The sequence below is a fragment of the Patagioenas fasciata genome, chromosome 1 (assembly GCF_037038585.1).
Source record: "Patagioenas fasciata isolate bPatFas1 chromosome 1, bPatFas1.hap1, whole genome shotgun sequence".
Classification (NCBI taxonomy): domain Eukaryota; kingdom Metazoa; phylum Chordata; class Aves; order Columbiformes; family Columbidae; genus Patagioenas; species Patagioenas fasciata.
Genome location: NC_092520.1, coordinates 185,023,873 through 185,040,983, shown reverse-complemented (window position 1 = coordinate 185,040,983; position 17,111 = coordinate 185,023,873).

The window sequence follows — 17,111 nt, the reverse complement described above, 5'->3', positions numbered from 1 at the left end:
TCCTTCTTGCCGGCGCCTTAGGGTAGCTGTGCCCTGGCAGGCTGCAAGCAGCCGAGTGACTTCTAAGCCAAAATAAAGCCTCACAAATAAATCTATAGCCCTTTTTTTTTGTGGATCAGTGTAATTCACAGACACTTTGTTTTCTTCTTTCCAACAAGAAACAGAAATTTCACAACTGCAAAACTCTGTAGCAAGCTAAACGAGATGTCTCTCCAAGTTCAATTGGCTTTCAGCTATTGAAAAAAAATCCATATTTAAACTTATTTTTATTTCTGAAGAAGGTAGGGCTTATAAAAACAGAGGTTTCATTACCTGTGGGTAAATACTGGTGATATTTCCCAAATTGTTTATATAATTTATACCCTCATCTCATGGATATGCTTGTAAATCTATTCCTAGTTGCTATAAAGACCAATGTAGACTTGAAAATGTATCCTATATGCGCACACTAGTTCTGAAAACGTTTCCAGTCCGTGTATTTTACCACAAAGCACTTCTCAGTCTTTCAGTAGTCTAAAATCCCTAAGCTTCTGATGTTCTTCAAGAAAAAAAAAGTGCATTCATATAGTTGCTGGCTGCAGAGTGCATTCATATTCATGAAAACACTTCTAGCATGTTTAACGTTAGGTTTGTTCTTAAAGCTAGTTTGAGTTAGTGGTATTGTAGCATTTTTATGAAACGTAAGCATGTTTCTTAATGGTCTTTTGAACTGAGGTCAGGATCAGAGTTCCTTAAATATTACGAATAACTGAAATTTTTAAATATACCTTCCACTGCTATTTTGCAATAGTCATTTCAATCAGTTATTTCCATGAATGTGTCTTCTGGTAAATTTAACTTGATACATTATTTAGAATGCTCATAAAAGATTTCAAATACTATCACTGCAAATATCTGTTTTGAAGACTAGAACTGTGTTTATGCAGAAACAAAATAAAAACTATAGTTACAAACTGATTTGATTTCTGTTAATGTAAAAGCATCAAGGAGCAGAGAAAAACAGGTTGTCATGTCTTGATGAACCCACACAGCAGGTTTTTTGAAATTCAAAATTATTTTCAACTTTACACCTGTGCCAAGAAAAATTCAATTGTTAATGTTAATGAGGCAAATCATGTTGACATGAGAAGAAAACTTATAGATCAGTCGAAGCAATTTTGCTCTGCAATAAGGGCTTAGTCCTCTAAATTCAGACTATAGCTCTGCTGCTGAAAACTTCAACATTTAGATAAACACCACAACTATGATATTTCTAAAGCTGTATGCCCAGTATTACTGTTTAGGGAGAGTTTTAGGAATTGATTTTTTACATGTAAATACATACATACAGATTTAGATGTAATAGTTATTAACATTGGTAGTAGTGGTAATTAAGCGACTAAAATCAAGTTCTGATGGAAAATTTCCATTCAATTACTCTGCTTAAAAGTACACTTTTGACTGAATTCAGTGTTTGCATTAGTTTCCTCTTCCTGCCCAAATCCAATACTCAGTGTGAGAAATACTGGTGATATAATTTGTTTTGCATCAATTCAGTTTTCTCATGTTGCATTAAAATGTTGCATTTTAAGTTTTGCCTGTCTTAACTGCCTCTTTTCTAATCTACTACAACAGTAGCAGATCTGCTACTACAGTGCTTCAGGGGAACAGCACTTTGACTTTGCCATTATTTCATTCTTCCATAAAAGATCTCCATCTAGATTTATAGACATAACAGTGTACTGGTACTTTTCTTCATCTGCAGTGAGATTGCCATGTCACTATCACAGAAAAAAAGAGGTTCTCCTGAGAGCTCAGTCCACAGAGAAGAGTAGGATCATAAGATATTCAGAGAAATACTCACGGTAACACGATGCATCCACATGATTTCTTTCAGAAATATGTGTACTAGATGACCGCTCATGCTCTGCTAAGTGCTCAGGTGTCTCTGCCACCACACATCAGAGTTCCTCTAAAGGCTGGCCAGGTGTCTCCAGGAAACTCTGGTTTTCCATCTTTTGCTGTCCTAACCAGCCATGAGAGTGGGGGGCCAATATTCAAGCAATGATCTGCATCAACCAGTGTCTATCCAGACACAGAGGAAAAAGGGCTCCCTGAGCTGTGTCTCATGGGAGCAACCAGAATGTTTCTGGAAGGTGACACTGAGCAGAAAATACTTTTTCTAAGTGCAGTACCTCTCAAATTAAATAATAATTAATTTTATATTTTTTTATTTAAAAAAAATACATTTAATTTATAGATGCCCTCATTCTTTCTGGATTACCCAGAAATCTATAACTAAAACATTTAAAATACTAAAAATATTAATTTTTGCTGTTCTATGCAATTTTATGGAATTTTATAATGTGACACAGAGAAAGACAGTTAATGCAGTAACACTATGATTTTGACCACAACATTAATGTCTTGACTGCAAGCTGTCACCTAACAGAAATGTACAAATACAAAAGGTATATCTATTCAGCTTCTTCAGTGAATCCAGGTGGGGATTTGGTTCATTCATTCTGAAATAAAAGAACAACTCCCTCCAAGGCTGGCCAACAGAGTAGGAGAAGAAAAAAACAGAACTTGAGCAGCCGGCTAGACCCTGGAACACAAATCAGATAGAGTCCACACCTTGAGGTGAGACAACTGAAACTTATTCCTGCAGCCCTAATCCATTCTCACATTTTAATTAGCAAATGCCAAAGGCAAAGCAGAGATTTTTTTCCCATAGTAACACATGGTTATGAGTCTCCTGCACCTTCACTTAAAGCCTGCAAAAACCCATATGGCTAAAGAAAATTTCAGATATAGTGGTTTGAAATCAAAACAAGATGCCAAGAAGGGTTGTTACACCTGCAAGATACTGTGAACACCTCATATTGATGAATACAGTAGAAATATTTCTTTCTTATCCACTGTCAGGATAGTGACAGAACCAAGAGCCAAGGAAGTCAGAGCAGACCAGTCTGTCTCCTTCCCAGTCCATTTTGAGATGAAAAAGGATAGAGTGGTTCAATTTCCAGAATGACTCAAGAAAATCCCATGAAAATTTTTCAGATGAAGTAATAACAAATCAATAGATTCTTTGCATCTTACCCAACTGTAAAATCAAGACAAAACTAGGTAACCACTAGAGCATTCTGTAACCAACTAATTTATGTGTTATACTATATATTTGTGTAAAATACTGTAATTTGCAACTGGTGAATTACGGCTAAAGTAGAGAACTACTTAATATGAAAACCTCAGTTAAAATAGTGAAATTAATAGTGTACTTTATTGCTTCTAGTTCTCAAAGATGGAATCCTTGGAAATGCAGTTCTTGCCTCCTCTGCATAAATGGCATTAATATATCCTGATTCAACAAAGCATTAAAAGTCCTCCCTGTTATGAGAAATGGGTTTCTTCATTTATGCTTGAAAGATCTGGTAATCATTAATGACCCTTTTTCAGAGAGAGCGCTATTATTTTCCCCTATTGCCTTTCAAAAGAAGTTTATTCCATACAGTTGGGGATTTTAATGCACTGGTAGGCTGGGAATATGAATGAACTACAGGTCGATGTCAGGCAGATTTCAACTTACAAAGTGATGATATTAAAAAAACAAACCAACGATACCTAATACATGTTAAAGTATCAAGCATATGTAAGAGCACAGAAGTCTTTTCTACCAAAAAGAAAAGAAAATAAGAACTAGAGGCGAAACAACCAATGTTCCTTAAAGACATTTTGCAGTGGGTTTGAAATTAAAAGATGTTTGTCTGCATTGTCTTTGTACAACCAGGTCCATTTATTCTTTTCTTCCTCATTCAGTTGCTCTAAGATTTCCTCATAGTTCATTGTTAAAATGTTAAAATACATGTTTTTAAAAACACATTATGTAGATACAGTTCTCTGTACAGATGGTACCCTCTGGATGCAAAAAAAAAATATTTAATAGGTATTTCATATAAGGAAGCAGAATGATATATTCCCTTGCAGTCTTATAATAATGGAGTAACTTCATCTCATTAGTTACAGTTGTTGAGTGAATAAATCCTGATTTGCTATCATTAACAAAAGAAATTTAAAAGTAGTTAATCTGAAGGATCAGCTGAACAAAGAATCAAGGTTATTAAAAAGGTCAAAAAGCTGTCTGAATCTCTATTGATACTTTTACACCAGTTTGAACATTGACAATGTTCTTAGAAGCATAAAAATGGTGATTTTGTAGTGATAGTTCAGAAAAGTAAACAGAGCAGACAATAAACTAACACCAAATTTGCCCACCTCTTGGCCAGTCATGAGTTCTAACAACAGATACATGCAACAGTGTATTCAAGGAAGATGACACAATTAATGTCTATCTGCATGGTCTTACAGAAAACAGAGCTTCTCAAACTTCTTTTATACAAAAATATATCAGATTTTTTAGAATAAAGTATCCATAATGGAATTAACATCTGCAAGTTTCAGAATCAGCAGAGGAGGGTTACTTGAGAAAGTACTAGATTTGCATGCAGCTGACCATGATTCAGATACAAGCCCCAGGTTCAACTCCCTTTGCCACATTATTATTATTATTATTATTATTATTATTATTATAATAATTATGATGCCAGGATATCTTCCAGATTCAGTGTCACTGGCTCTTTTCTCAATCTGCCCTTCTTCAGCTCCATGGTTTCACCATCAACTGGGCTGCCAAGTGAGAAAAAGAGACAGAGGAGATCCTCTCTGTATTCCACTGCCTTCCAGATAATTGTTTCCAATGAGGGAGCATTGAGGAAGTTTTGGGAGATGTCCTTGAACAGACAATCTCCAAAGCCACTTCCAGGATGCAAGAACCACTCAGCACTGCCTGTCCAAGGTGACTATGGTTTGCTCCCTGCAGTGAATGCACTGAGCAGCATAAAAAACCCAAATAGTAGTTTGCACAGCTTCTGGATAACAATAAGGCACTGACGTGCTTAAGTAAGGCCTTTGGTTAGTCTAAATTGTTTACCTGAGATGTCCTATCAAACTAGCCTTACCTAAATCTATTCATCTTTAAATTAGGTAAGCTCCTCTTGTCCTTTTCCAGATATGTTGGCCTGAGCTACACAGCTGAGTACTTTTTGGCCAGATGTATGGTATTCTTCCAGGGAGAGGGAGGTCAGAGTGCTCTCACTGACCACCAAGAACAGGGTGGAGAGATGCTCCAAGGTCTGATCTGGCTACGTAGCCTTCAACGAAAGGGGTTGGTTGTCTCTACAAACACTCACATATGCTGAGCCTGGTTAATGTGAGCTGTCTCGTGCAGGCCTGCAGCGTCAGTGGGGAATAGCAAATGGCACACGGTCATTGTCTGGACACTAGGCTCCTTGAGTAGATGCTGGCCTAGGATCAGAAAGGGCAGGCAAGTTCAAAGATATGGTCGAGTACTGGAGGGGTCTGGTAAGGTGTTAGGGCCCCAAGGGCACTCATTGGCTCTACAACCACTTCTCCCTGCCAAAAGACTCAGCTGTGGGTGCTTGTGGTCAGCTCTGACCACTGGCCTGGCTTTTCCTCAAGGATTCTGGTGAAATAAAGGTATCAGTGAGAGCAATTTAACAGTTCACAAAGTATTTTAAGATGTTTCTGTGTTACAAATGTAACAGAGCTATGCAAACTGTATGTCACATAAATATCTTATGCTGTCAGGTTTTATTACTGAAATTACAGTTATTGGCACCTGAGCAGATTAATAAGGGTATTTTCTCTTTCCATTCTAATTTTTAGTAAGAAAAATAAGATGTCAGATGTTCTTCAAAATATTAATGCTTCACTAGATAATAGTCAAAATGAAGTTTATGAAGTCTTTTTCTATTATTTTTTTAATTACATGGCTTATGATTAGCTGCATATTCCCACAGTTAAGCTTAGTACTAAATATCAAGAAACAAAAAAATAAGGCAATTATAATGAAAAACATATAAAGAAAATTCCTAAAACTATTACTACTTTACATCAATAAAATCCAATTAAAAATGCTCTTGAAAGCTTCTCTTTACAGAAAATTGCATTTTAGCTAATGATTTTTACTTTATTTTATTCCAGGAAGTACCCAGAAAAAACATTTCCATGATCCAGGGAAAAGAAACTGATAAGGAAGACCATTGCACAAAGGCCAGTTAGAATAGGTGAGGGCAGCTGGGTAGCTGAATTATTTTCTCTGGACAACAGAATACCAATCAAAAGATATATGTGAAATATACAGGCAGTCATTGAGGCTGAAGTAATATTTTTAAAAGGAAAAAAATACCTGTTTATTAGGACTGACATTCACTATCTACATGGAGATTAAAATTTTCTAAAGGAAAAACTTGAAGTTATATAAGATTATTGATGAAATCATAGGATCGTAGAATGGCTTGGCTTGGAAGGAGCTTGCAGGGGGTCGAACTAGATGACCTTTGAAGGTCCCTTCCAGCCCAAAATATTCTATGATTCCATGATTTTATCTTGGTAAGGCTCTAAGTATGCTGCAGGGTAGCCAGCACATCTCAGAGCAGCAGGCTGAGAGCCCTCTCTAGCACCCCTTCCCTCTAACCTTGGCATATCATCCAACAGCTTGTCATGGGCAAGCCTCATATTATCCCCCTGGCCCATCAAGTCTAGTTTAAAGCTCTGTCAATAAGTCCTGCTGGCTCATGAGCAAAGACTTTGCAAAAAGGTGACTCCCATGTGATGCCAGCAAGCCTGGTGCCATGTAGGCCATCCCATTATTGGGAAACACAAAACTGTGTTGGTAGTGCCAGCCAGTAAGCCATGTATTAATAGACTGGGTCTGTCTGTTTGTTTCCAATGTCACTGCCTGCAACTGGAAGGAGAGAGAACAAAAAAAAACATCCTCCAGATTCCCTTACCAATCATTCCAAGGCCCTGAAGAATTTTTTTTTTATCATCCTGGGACTGCATGTTGCAGCTTCACCACCCACATGGAAGAGCAATAATGGGTAATAGTCTGAGGGCCATAAGAGGCTAGGACATTTCCTAGTGGCGTCCTTAACCCGGGCCTGAGGGAGGCAGCAGACTTCCCTAAGACAAGGGCCTGTCTGGCATATTGGACATTTTGTTCCCATCAGAAGGGAGTCGCCTACAACTATAGCATGTCTTTTCTTCCTCTTGGAGGTGGTTTTGATACAGGGGTAGGCCTTTCTGACCCCGGTAACACCTCTGGTGTAGATGGACTATCATCTACATCATCCATTGACTGGTCTTCCACATCCAGAGCCTCATATCTATTGTACAGAGGCACCTGAGAATGTGAGGTGGACAAGGAGGGGTTTTGCCTGCTGCCCCAAGTATGAACTTGCCTCCGTTCACTCCTCTCGTTTAAGCTACTGCCTTCAGCCTGGCAGGGGGAAGATACAGGATCCCCTTGATCTTGTTTATTTTTTTCTGGTGCCTGGCCCTGTTTCTGTTTCAGGGAGGGCAGAGCATGGTTCCACCAATCTATCTCCTTCTCAGACTCCCTAATGCTTCTTAGACTTTCTACTTGCTCTCTTCGCTCTCCCACCAGGCTGAGCAGATCATCCACCTGGTCACACCTCACACGACTGTTCTCTCTACTGCCGTCTGTTACCAGGGAAAGGCCCTGCAGCCTGAGGACTGAATGGATGCATGTTTTTCTGAAGACTGGATGGAAGGATACATGTTTTTGTGGGAGTTCTGTCTGGGTTGCCACACCCATTCTGGCAAGCATAGAGGACAGAAGGTAGCCAAAGACACCTCCTAGAGTCTCTGTGTTACTGTGTGTTGAACTTTTGCTCACCATATAAATCAGGACTCAATACTCTAGGTAATTGAATTACTGTATCCACTGCTTCTCTGTACCAAAATGTCCTGTGTTTTAGTATAATATACTCTTCCAGTGACACTGGGTGTAAGAGGAAATATTTCATTTCATTTTTGAGTACTCCAGAGTCTAGCAGCTAAAAACTGTTAGTAATGTACTGCATAAAATCTCTCAGTAGGCAAGGGTTTCGAGGAGAAGCTCTCTCTTATCAGACCAATCAATATAAGGAGGAACATAATATTAGTAAAGGATGCAGCCTTTCATCTCAGACCTTGCCTTGTTTACATTCTTTGACAGGCACAGCTACCGTAAGAATACTTTAGAAAAGCACTTAGCAGGCATGTCTGTGGCTGAATGCTGAAAGCTCTAAAAGGACATTGCCACACACCGTGGTGTTCATGCCCACCTAGTATATTTAGAGTGCAGTAACAAAGGCTACCGTACAGAAGGGTATTAGGGAAGAAAAAATCTTTCCCTAAAGATATAACTGGAAGATTCAAAACCTTTGTTCTATATATCGCCTAACTCCTCCAGCTGAACAGATTCCTGGTTTTTTTTAGTTTTTCTTAAATCCTGCATACAATTCTAGGATTAATGTTAATTTTTTAGTAAGATAGCAAGTATTTCTCCTCTCCAAAAAGTTGATCAAATGTGATGGTTTGTCCAGTTAATCAATCAGAATAATTATAGGAGGATATTTAAGGAGGAGCTCCTTCTTTTTAACTATGGTGATAAATAAGGAGAGGGTTGCAATTTTTCATATTTCTCTAGGAATCGTAAGATAACCTCCATAAAGGGATTTCTTGGTGTGAATTTATCTCTTATTCAGAAGCCATTTGAGAATTCCATCTCCTCAAACTATTTTTTCCTCATTTTAATTGACAGTTCTGAATAAGCTTCCACACTGCTTTGTAACATTCTTTTCCCAAACTGCATGATAATACACCACTGTGTTGCAAGTTGCAAGACCACCTGTCTTGGAAAACCTATTTAATACTGATACGTGAATCCTTGTACTGTGTTTTAAGAGCAGCACCGTGCTGGGTCTTTGTAGTGTTGTCTGTGATATAAATGCATGTGAACATGGAGATAGAAAATCAAATTTGGGGAGTGCATACATTTTAATAGTAGCTTTTCTACTCACTTAAAAGTCTCTGTACTGCCTAATTTAAGAGTTTGTGGGTTTTTTTACACTAGACCAATAATATAATTAGCTTGAAAAAACATTATATGCTGTATGACTAATAGCATTTTTTAATCATTTATTGTCATTTCAAACCAGTTAAGCTAATAGTATGTTTCATAGGCCAACTGGATGTTTTCAGAAATTAGGATTCCCAACAACTGACATTTAGCTATTTATTACCCAAGGAAGTACAAAGTCCGGATGCTTGGAATGCAGTTATTTTTCAGAGGGAAAGTTAGAAAAATGAGCTCATCAGGGAGCTGTCTAAGGTTCTGTGCCTGCTCTGACCTTTATTCCTTTGATTAGAGGGCTCCTGTGTGGCTGCAACCAGCAGTGGCAGCAACAAGGAATTTCCCTCCCTGGATCTCCTCCCTAACCTACAGAAACACAGGAAAGTACCTTTCCAGCTTGCCAAAAGCCAAAGCACCTTGTAAAGAGTAAGAAAGCAACAGCTCAATTTCTACGAGAGGTTTCTGGTCAATCCTCACTCTCTTTTGGGTATTGGCTACATCAAATGGTTGTTAAACCACAAGCATATCTGTAGAGTGTCGTGGATCCTAAGATCTTCTTTTTTAGTCTAGAAAAAAATCTTGATTAATTTGGATATTCTCATCTAAATAGACTCCCCAGTCCATCAGCACACTTTGTTAAGGACCTCTGCATCAATGATTCTCACTGTAATGGCTCTCTGTAATCAGCAGTTCACTCAAAAGCACAATAGCCTTTATTTCCTTTCAAGAAAATAAATTTTCCCCTTCTCGCATGAAATCTTCTTGAATAAGTCTATTATGTTTAATATGTAATGCTCTACAAAATTGTCTGAAACTCTCATATTTCTTCTGAACTAGCTCTCTTTTGTCATTTTCTATTCCTGACTAGTGGGGTTGCTAAAATACCTATTTTCTCAGAAGTTTTTCAGTTAGAGGCGTATCTTCCTTGATGTCTTTTGGAGTGCTTTGTTATATTTATCTGAGAGCTCATTCTGCTTTACTGGCTTGTCATAAATCCAGTTAATCTCAAACTTTCTAAACCGTTGTGTAATTTATTTATTTATTTTAAATCAGTCAGCTTATGTTTGAATTCCAGGCCTGAAAAGATAGTTATATACTGTTCATCTAGTTTGTTTTCTTTTTTGTGGTAGTTAGTTGGGTAGTTTTTTGTTTGTGTTCTTGTTTTGTTCGGTTGGTTGGTTTTTTACAGCTAGGAAACTTTTCTGAACACTGTTTGTCACTGCTTTGCCTGAATGGCATTTATCCTTTTGATACTTTATATTTTCTTTAAGGTGTTTCTGAAAATTCACACATACTTCTTTTATTCTCTAAGGAAACACAGACCAGCATTCCAGTTTCTCTGCAAGGTCTGCATGTTTTGATTCCCAGTGTTTTAACACCAAATATTCTACCAGGTATTCAGGCTGAATGTTCATATGGACAGAGGTAACTTGATTTTCCTGAATACTGGATTTATAGAATAAACCAGTCCTAGAGACAGTCATAGTAAATAAGTCACGATAAATCAGCCCTTGAAGTTGAATCATGTGACACAGAATCACATATCACAGATTAGTCAATATAGTCCATAAGTTTCAAATATAATTTGAATATTCCCCTGCACTTGAATCAAGAAGAATTCCTTGTCTCAAAATTTCCCTAGAAAACTAAAAAGATACAGAACAATAAACAAACAAACAGTTCTGAATGTACAAGATCAGGGTTAGGGTAGCTATTGCTGTTAATTTTCACTGTGAATGATTCTGGATTAGAAAACATCTGTTGTTGTCTTTATCTGTCTTTTAAAACAAAATCTGTGTAACTGTCATAATAAAGCTGCTGTTTGACTGGCTTGGAGAACATTATGGTGCCTGACTTAGTTGTGTTCAGGCATTTTTCATCACCATTCCACAAACAGGCTTTTTTGCAACAGTTCAGTGCTTCATACTTTCCATTTCAGGAATATAATTACATTCCTGTCACATAGGCCCTGCCAGTATTTTCATGGACTGTCAAGTACTTATCATCAGTTGTAATCACATGTGCATTTATTATCACTTTCTTCACCTCTTTTTCAGACTATATCTGCTTGAGATTTGTTTTTTAAATATGAAAATTGTGAGCTTTCTTTTGCACACTTGATTCTGCTTGTATCTCATCAATATAATACACCACAGAACTAAGGTCTAGCAGCATCCAGAAGAGAAATGTTTTACTTAATAAGGATCTTTTTTTCCCCAGAGAGATACCAAGTGAAATATTTTGAAATATTTCTAAAGTTAAGAGGAGAATTTCCCACTTCACTTACATTAGAGAGTAGAAAATCCAAAATCCACAACCAGTGGAGTTCAGAAACAGTTTATTTTCATTTTAACAATTTGTTTAATACATTTCTGAATAGATATTGACTCTGTAAATGTAGAAGGTGACTTCATGCATATCTGAAAAATATAAGAACTTTGCTTTCTACTTAAAGAATTCACTACATTTTATATTGCAATATTATACTACTCAGTATGGTGAGTAAAAAATAAAATTAAATCCTAGACAGTGCTTGAGTATGTCTTAAAAAAAAATCTCCCCAACTAAGTTTTTCCAAAGCAAAAACAATAAATTATTTCCCACCAGATCCTATTTTTATCTTAACCACTCTATCTGAACAGAAGAGTACTCCATGATAAAGAGTTTTGATTTATCCAGTTTCTGAAGTGAGTAGAATGGTGTTGAACAGATGACTTTTTGTAAAAGAAAATCCTAGTGTTATATCTGGGTGTTTCATTTCCCTTAGACTTCTAAAATTGCTGTGTTTTAGGGAGTCAAAGGACCATTTCATTTAGCATTTGCTGATTTGTAAATAGGATAATTTTATTAATGAACTGTAGTAGTACCCCCATCTTGTCTTCAGAGGCATAATGCTTCTTTTAACTCCTGAGCCACACAAATGAGCCAAGGGTACGGTCACATTGCTTAGTATGTCTTGATTTCTGTTTTAATCTCTGCCTAGTTTAACTTTTAGAAATCACCCTGACAATATACTTGACACAAGTTCTGGCTGTTTGATGGCCATAAAAGTACTTTAAGCATACAAAGTTATGGCAAGTCCACTACCTACTGTACAATCTATAGTGGCATTATAAAACATCAGAAAATTAGAAACATTTTAATTTTTCCAGCAACAGTCTTGTTTTCTTTATTAATAAATTTGTCAAAGAAGATCCACGTCAGACATTGGGGTTACTTGCTGCTGCCCCCTAGATACGAGAACTGGGCTATCCTTAACAGGGAAAACTAATAGTGGCATGGCTGGAGCTATTTCAAACTCAGCAAAAGAATGTAAGCAAAATGATTTATCCCCTATGAAAACAAAACAAGTTAAGTAGAAAACAGCAAGAGCATAAAGAATTTGCTCACTTTCTGAATTGGGGAAACCGTATGTTATGATTTATTTTAGAGTAAATGTATGCTATTCTTCTTGCTTCTTCCACAATGTGCAGATTTGTTACCTCAGAAATTTCCAACATTTTTTCAAAAGACTTTATTTTTACATATATTCTGCTAATTGAAAATTATACCGTACAACCTATTTCTGAAATTTTGTTGATTCAGATGTAGTGTTTGGCATTAAGGGCAATATTTCCATCTATCAAAGTGCATAAGTCATATTACTTAGTAGAATCAAAACAAGTGTTAAAACTTTAAATGTTTAGGATTTCAAGATTTTTTTCATGTAGGTAATTCCTGCTATTCCAATAAGGAAGACCCACATGTCTATGAAAGCTCCATTTTGCAGTACCATCATTTAGTCACCATCTTTTACCTTTGATCCAGTCATCATAAGAATGTGTATTTCTCTGTGGTAACACAAAATAAGTCTTTATGTCAGTTAAAATCTGAATTTTTTTTTATTGCTGTGCTGTCAAAGTGGTAGATAGAAAGACATGGATCAACATTCATCTTTGCTGGTTAAACTCAGAAAAAATTAAGGTGCCTGTGATTATTTCTTACTGTCAACTCAAAGTATACTTCATTTTGATTGATATGTAGAGCATAAGAGAGGTTCATTAGATAGAAAATCTTGCTACAGTCTGACTCCAAAATGTACAGTGCGTTTGGCAGATTATTAAGAATATGCATTATCCTTTCAAAAATACAGGCAGATCTTAGAAATGTTTGTCTTTGACTGACTTTTGAGAAGCCTCTTCATTTTTTTTTTCTTCTGTAAGTAAGACATATTCACCAGTTTATTTAAGCAGACTAAATTCTGAACAGCTTCAGCATCCAAAAACTTCCCATTAAAGATTTTTATCGCTGTGTGATGAAATGAACATAACAGATTCTTTCAAGTTAGGTTAATACTACTGGTAAGGAGTAAAACACAAAACTTTTTAAGAATTCTGAGATAAATGCAGAAATTTGCTATCTGACAGAGTTCTTAATTAAAAATTATTAGTTTAAAATCATATTCCATTCAGACTTCCTTACTACTTTACTAAGGATGCCAATTAATAACATTCACTTTTGAAAGCCATCTTTACAGTGGAGTGTGCTTAGTTTGATATCAAAGTGGAAATGTTTAGCAAAGAAAGCAGTCAAAAAAAAAAAAGCAAACACGAATGATTACGAACATGAAAATTACCAGTTCAGAGAAAATAGATTTTATATCTTCACAATTCATACAATATTTGAAAGAAAAGAAACCACATTGTGCAATTCCAAACAATTGTAAGCCCTCACTCAGAAGTCTTCCCACAGAGCAATCAAATCTCTACACCAAACTCGGGCTGTAAATATACATCCTCCCATCTGTTCACTCCTGTTCTCCCCTACATATCTTCAAAGTACAGCCAGTGCGGGACCCTGAGGGCAGACAGATCTCCACTGTGAACCACAAACATCACCACTTCCTCCTGTGTTTATGTGGAGACTTCAGTTTTATCAACCCTCAATTTCAAGATGAACCACCACATGTCTTGAGCACTGTTTGCCCCATAAGCCATTACTATTTCCTCATGTGTACGTCAAGACACAAAACTCAAAAGTTGACTGCAAAACTCATCCCCAAACTGTCCTTGGTTTATAAATATGACCTAGATAATCTACTGCAACAGGACAAAAAGTTGCACATAGACCATCACCTGGTCCTTTTCTCAGACTGCTCATGTCCATCCAGAACTGTCTGCCTCTCCCACAAGCTTTCCTTCTTTTGACATTTTTTTTACAATCCTACTTGCTTGAGTGGCTAAGATAGCTGATCTGCACTATCACAGAGGGTATTGAGATATTGGTAGATGTCATCTTTGTACTGATTTTCACAATTATCTGAAAGAAATAGTAATAAAATTCCTCTCTTTTTTTTGCAGAAAAATATTCATCTTTCAGAGTAATAATGGAAATGTTTCCTGACTAACTTTCAAAATCTAAGATTGAAAGTAACATGAAATAGAACTTAAAGGGAACGGTTTTGCAATTTTAGCAATGGAACAACAAGGACTTCATTAAAAAGCAGTGGTAAAGTGTATGTCATCTTCGTCTAAAATTGCTGAGTGTGATGCCTTCATTTTCTTCAGAATTAAAGAATACATCCCTTTTCACATCTCATTTGGGAACATATTTCCCCCTGTTGCATCTCATTAAATTTGTCATTGTATTATTGAACAGTGGGAGTACAATGCAAAGACACCACACAAAACAGACCTAGTTTTGTTCTGCTGTGAAGCACATCAGTTTCATTCTAGATAAATTCTTTGTTTTTCCCTTTTTTGAGAGAACTGAAACACATACAGTGCTGCTGTAAAATTCTGCTCATGTAGAAATAAGTCAGCCTTGAGATGTTTGTTAACAACCTGCTTCTCTTTTACAAAAGAAAACTAAAGAAAGCCATCAGGAAGAAAATGCTGGAGTGTGTCTGCTTAAACAGCAGTCTGAGGAAAATTATGGACAAATTTTTTTGTTACAGTTTAACTCCATTCTCCAGTTTTTGATCGCACTGACATCAGTGTTACTTCATTGACTCTACAGTTTCTCTATCGAAAGGCTGATTTAGTTCAGCATAGCTATTCAGCATTATGTATGTATTTAAGCATGCTGTTGTCCAAAAGTCATTTGGATCTAAACATTAGGTTAAACTGCCCTGTTGAATAGATTCACACATTTAGGTGTTCTCTGGAATTGAAGCTGTGGGTAGGAAGGAGCAGAGAGAGAGATGGGGGGGGAACAGGGAGACAGAAAGAGATCATTGAGCAATGAAAAAAATAAAAACCTCTCATCTCTGTAACACAGTTCCACATCAATTTTCTCATCTGATATACTTTTTTCCTTCTAGATTCTTTCCTTCTGTGGATGTGCTAAGGACCTACTCATAGCTTTCAAACAGAGCTGTAGCAGCTGTCTCTCATCAAGATACAACTATTGCACCTGGGGGAACAGCTGGTTTCTCTTTCAGTGGGCATTTCAGGACATAAAAAAAAAATGTTCTCTCTAGAAGTTAGTCAAGTTAAAGCCTTTGAAACTGGAGACAGAAAACCAGCCTGCTCCTCACAGAAGAACTGTTTGTCAGGCTAAATGTGTGAAACAGAGAGACCAAGATGCAAGTCCCAGCTCTGTGTAGACCACACCAAGGGCAGGAACTTCAGTGCTAGTTGAGTAACTGCTCTCTCTCTAGTTAGTCTAATCAATAGTGCCAACAAACAGACAGTGAAACTGACACCAAGATACTAGCTGAATTTCCACAGTCAGGTCTCTCACTCAGGATGCACGAATTTGAGAAATCAGTCTGAATCCAAGAAAAAACAGCCTGATTTTTTTTTTTTTCCCCTGCATCCTGGTTTTCCATGTCACACCATCTATTGTGTTACTGCCCACACTGGTTACACAAGTCCTTGCTGTGACTAGGAATTCCATCTATCCATTTCAAAACCTTGATATAATGACAACAAAAATGTTCTGTCTTTGCTTTTGTTGCCTGATTTTCACCTGAACACTCCCAATTAGCAATACCTACTGCAACAAATACATTCTGGTTGTCTGATATCTCCAGCTTGAAAATTCAGCCAGTGACTATAAATTTCATAAATATGAATATGACAAAGCCTAAACAACATACGTGTCACTTCTTTATACAGTCATGTGCAAACATGTATCTTACTTCCCAGAGAAATACTCAAGATTTTTCAAAAGTGACACTTTCTACAGAAGCTTCTGTTTTCCCTGAGCTATTTAGAAACCCTGTATCAGTCGACTTTCAAAGTTAGGCAAACCATTACTGTCAGAGACTTGAATGTCCCTAATTTCATTCTGCTTTGTCTTCTTTATAGAAGTCATTAATTAAGGACATTATTCTGAAGCACTAGTGTCTGAATACGCCAATAAAAATTCATTTAAATGACTCAGCTTCTAAGAACAAATTTGTTTCTTTTTAAACAAAGAAGCACTAGGCCTAAAGGTTTAGAACAATCTGTTCAAATTTTGTGAGCTACTTCCAAGTTTTGCCTGCTGACAGTTAGTCTGTCTCTCTCAATCTGCTGAAAGCTGAGCATAAGTCAAACTCTTTTGCTTTTTATCCCAAGAAGTTCAAAAACCACAACTTTATTGATGGCTTTTAGCATTGTAAAATGCTGACTTCCCGTAACAATAATTGTCTCTCATCTTCCTACAAAATACTTACATTTTCAGAAAAAAAAATAGAAACTGTTAGTGGGAGTCATTTCCATGTAAGTAGAAAATATGGCTAGAACAAACCATTAGACAAGCTTTGTAACAACTGCTGCAATCCATGGCAGGGACATAAGGAAAACAGATTAGATCCACAAAGCGCATCTCTTGTGGCTGTCTGCGGAGTCTAAAGAGAATGGATTGCTTCATTTCCTGGATTCATGGATCCCTAATGAATTATAATTGTATCTCCATGATGGTTTCATGCTAATTGAAGGACACTACAGAGGAAACCAGCTTCTGAAAAGATTTTTCTTAAATGAGCTGTTAGCATTAGTTTTCTTTCAAGGTAGTTACAGCTATTCTTCTCCCCATCATTTCTATCATCAGTCTCATCTTTTCAGAGAACACAGAGACATAGGAATAATGATCACATAATGTGATTTTTATAATACATAAATATTAATATCTTAATGTCTTCTTACAAATAAGTCATGCTTTT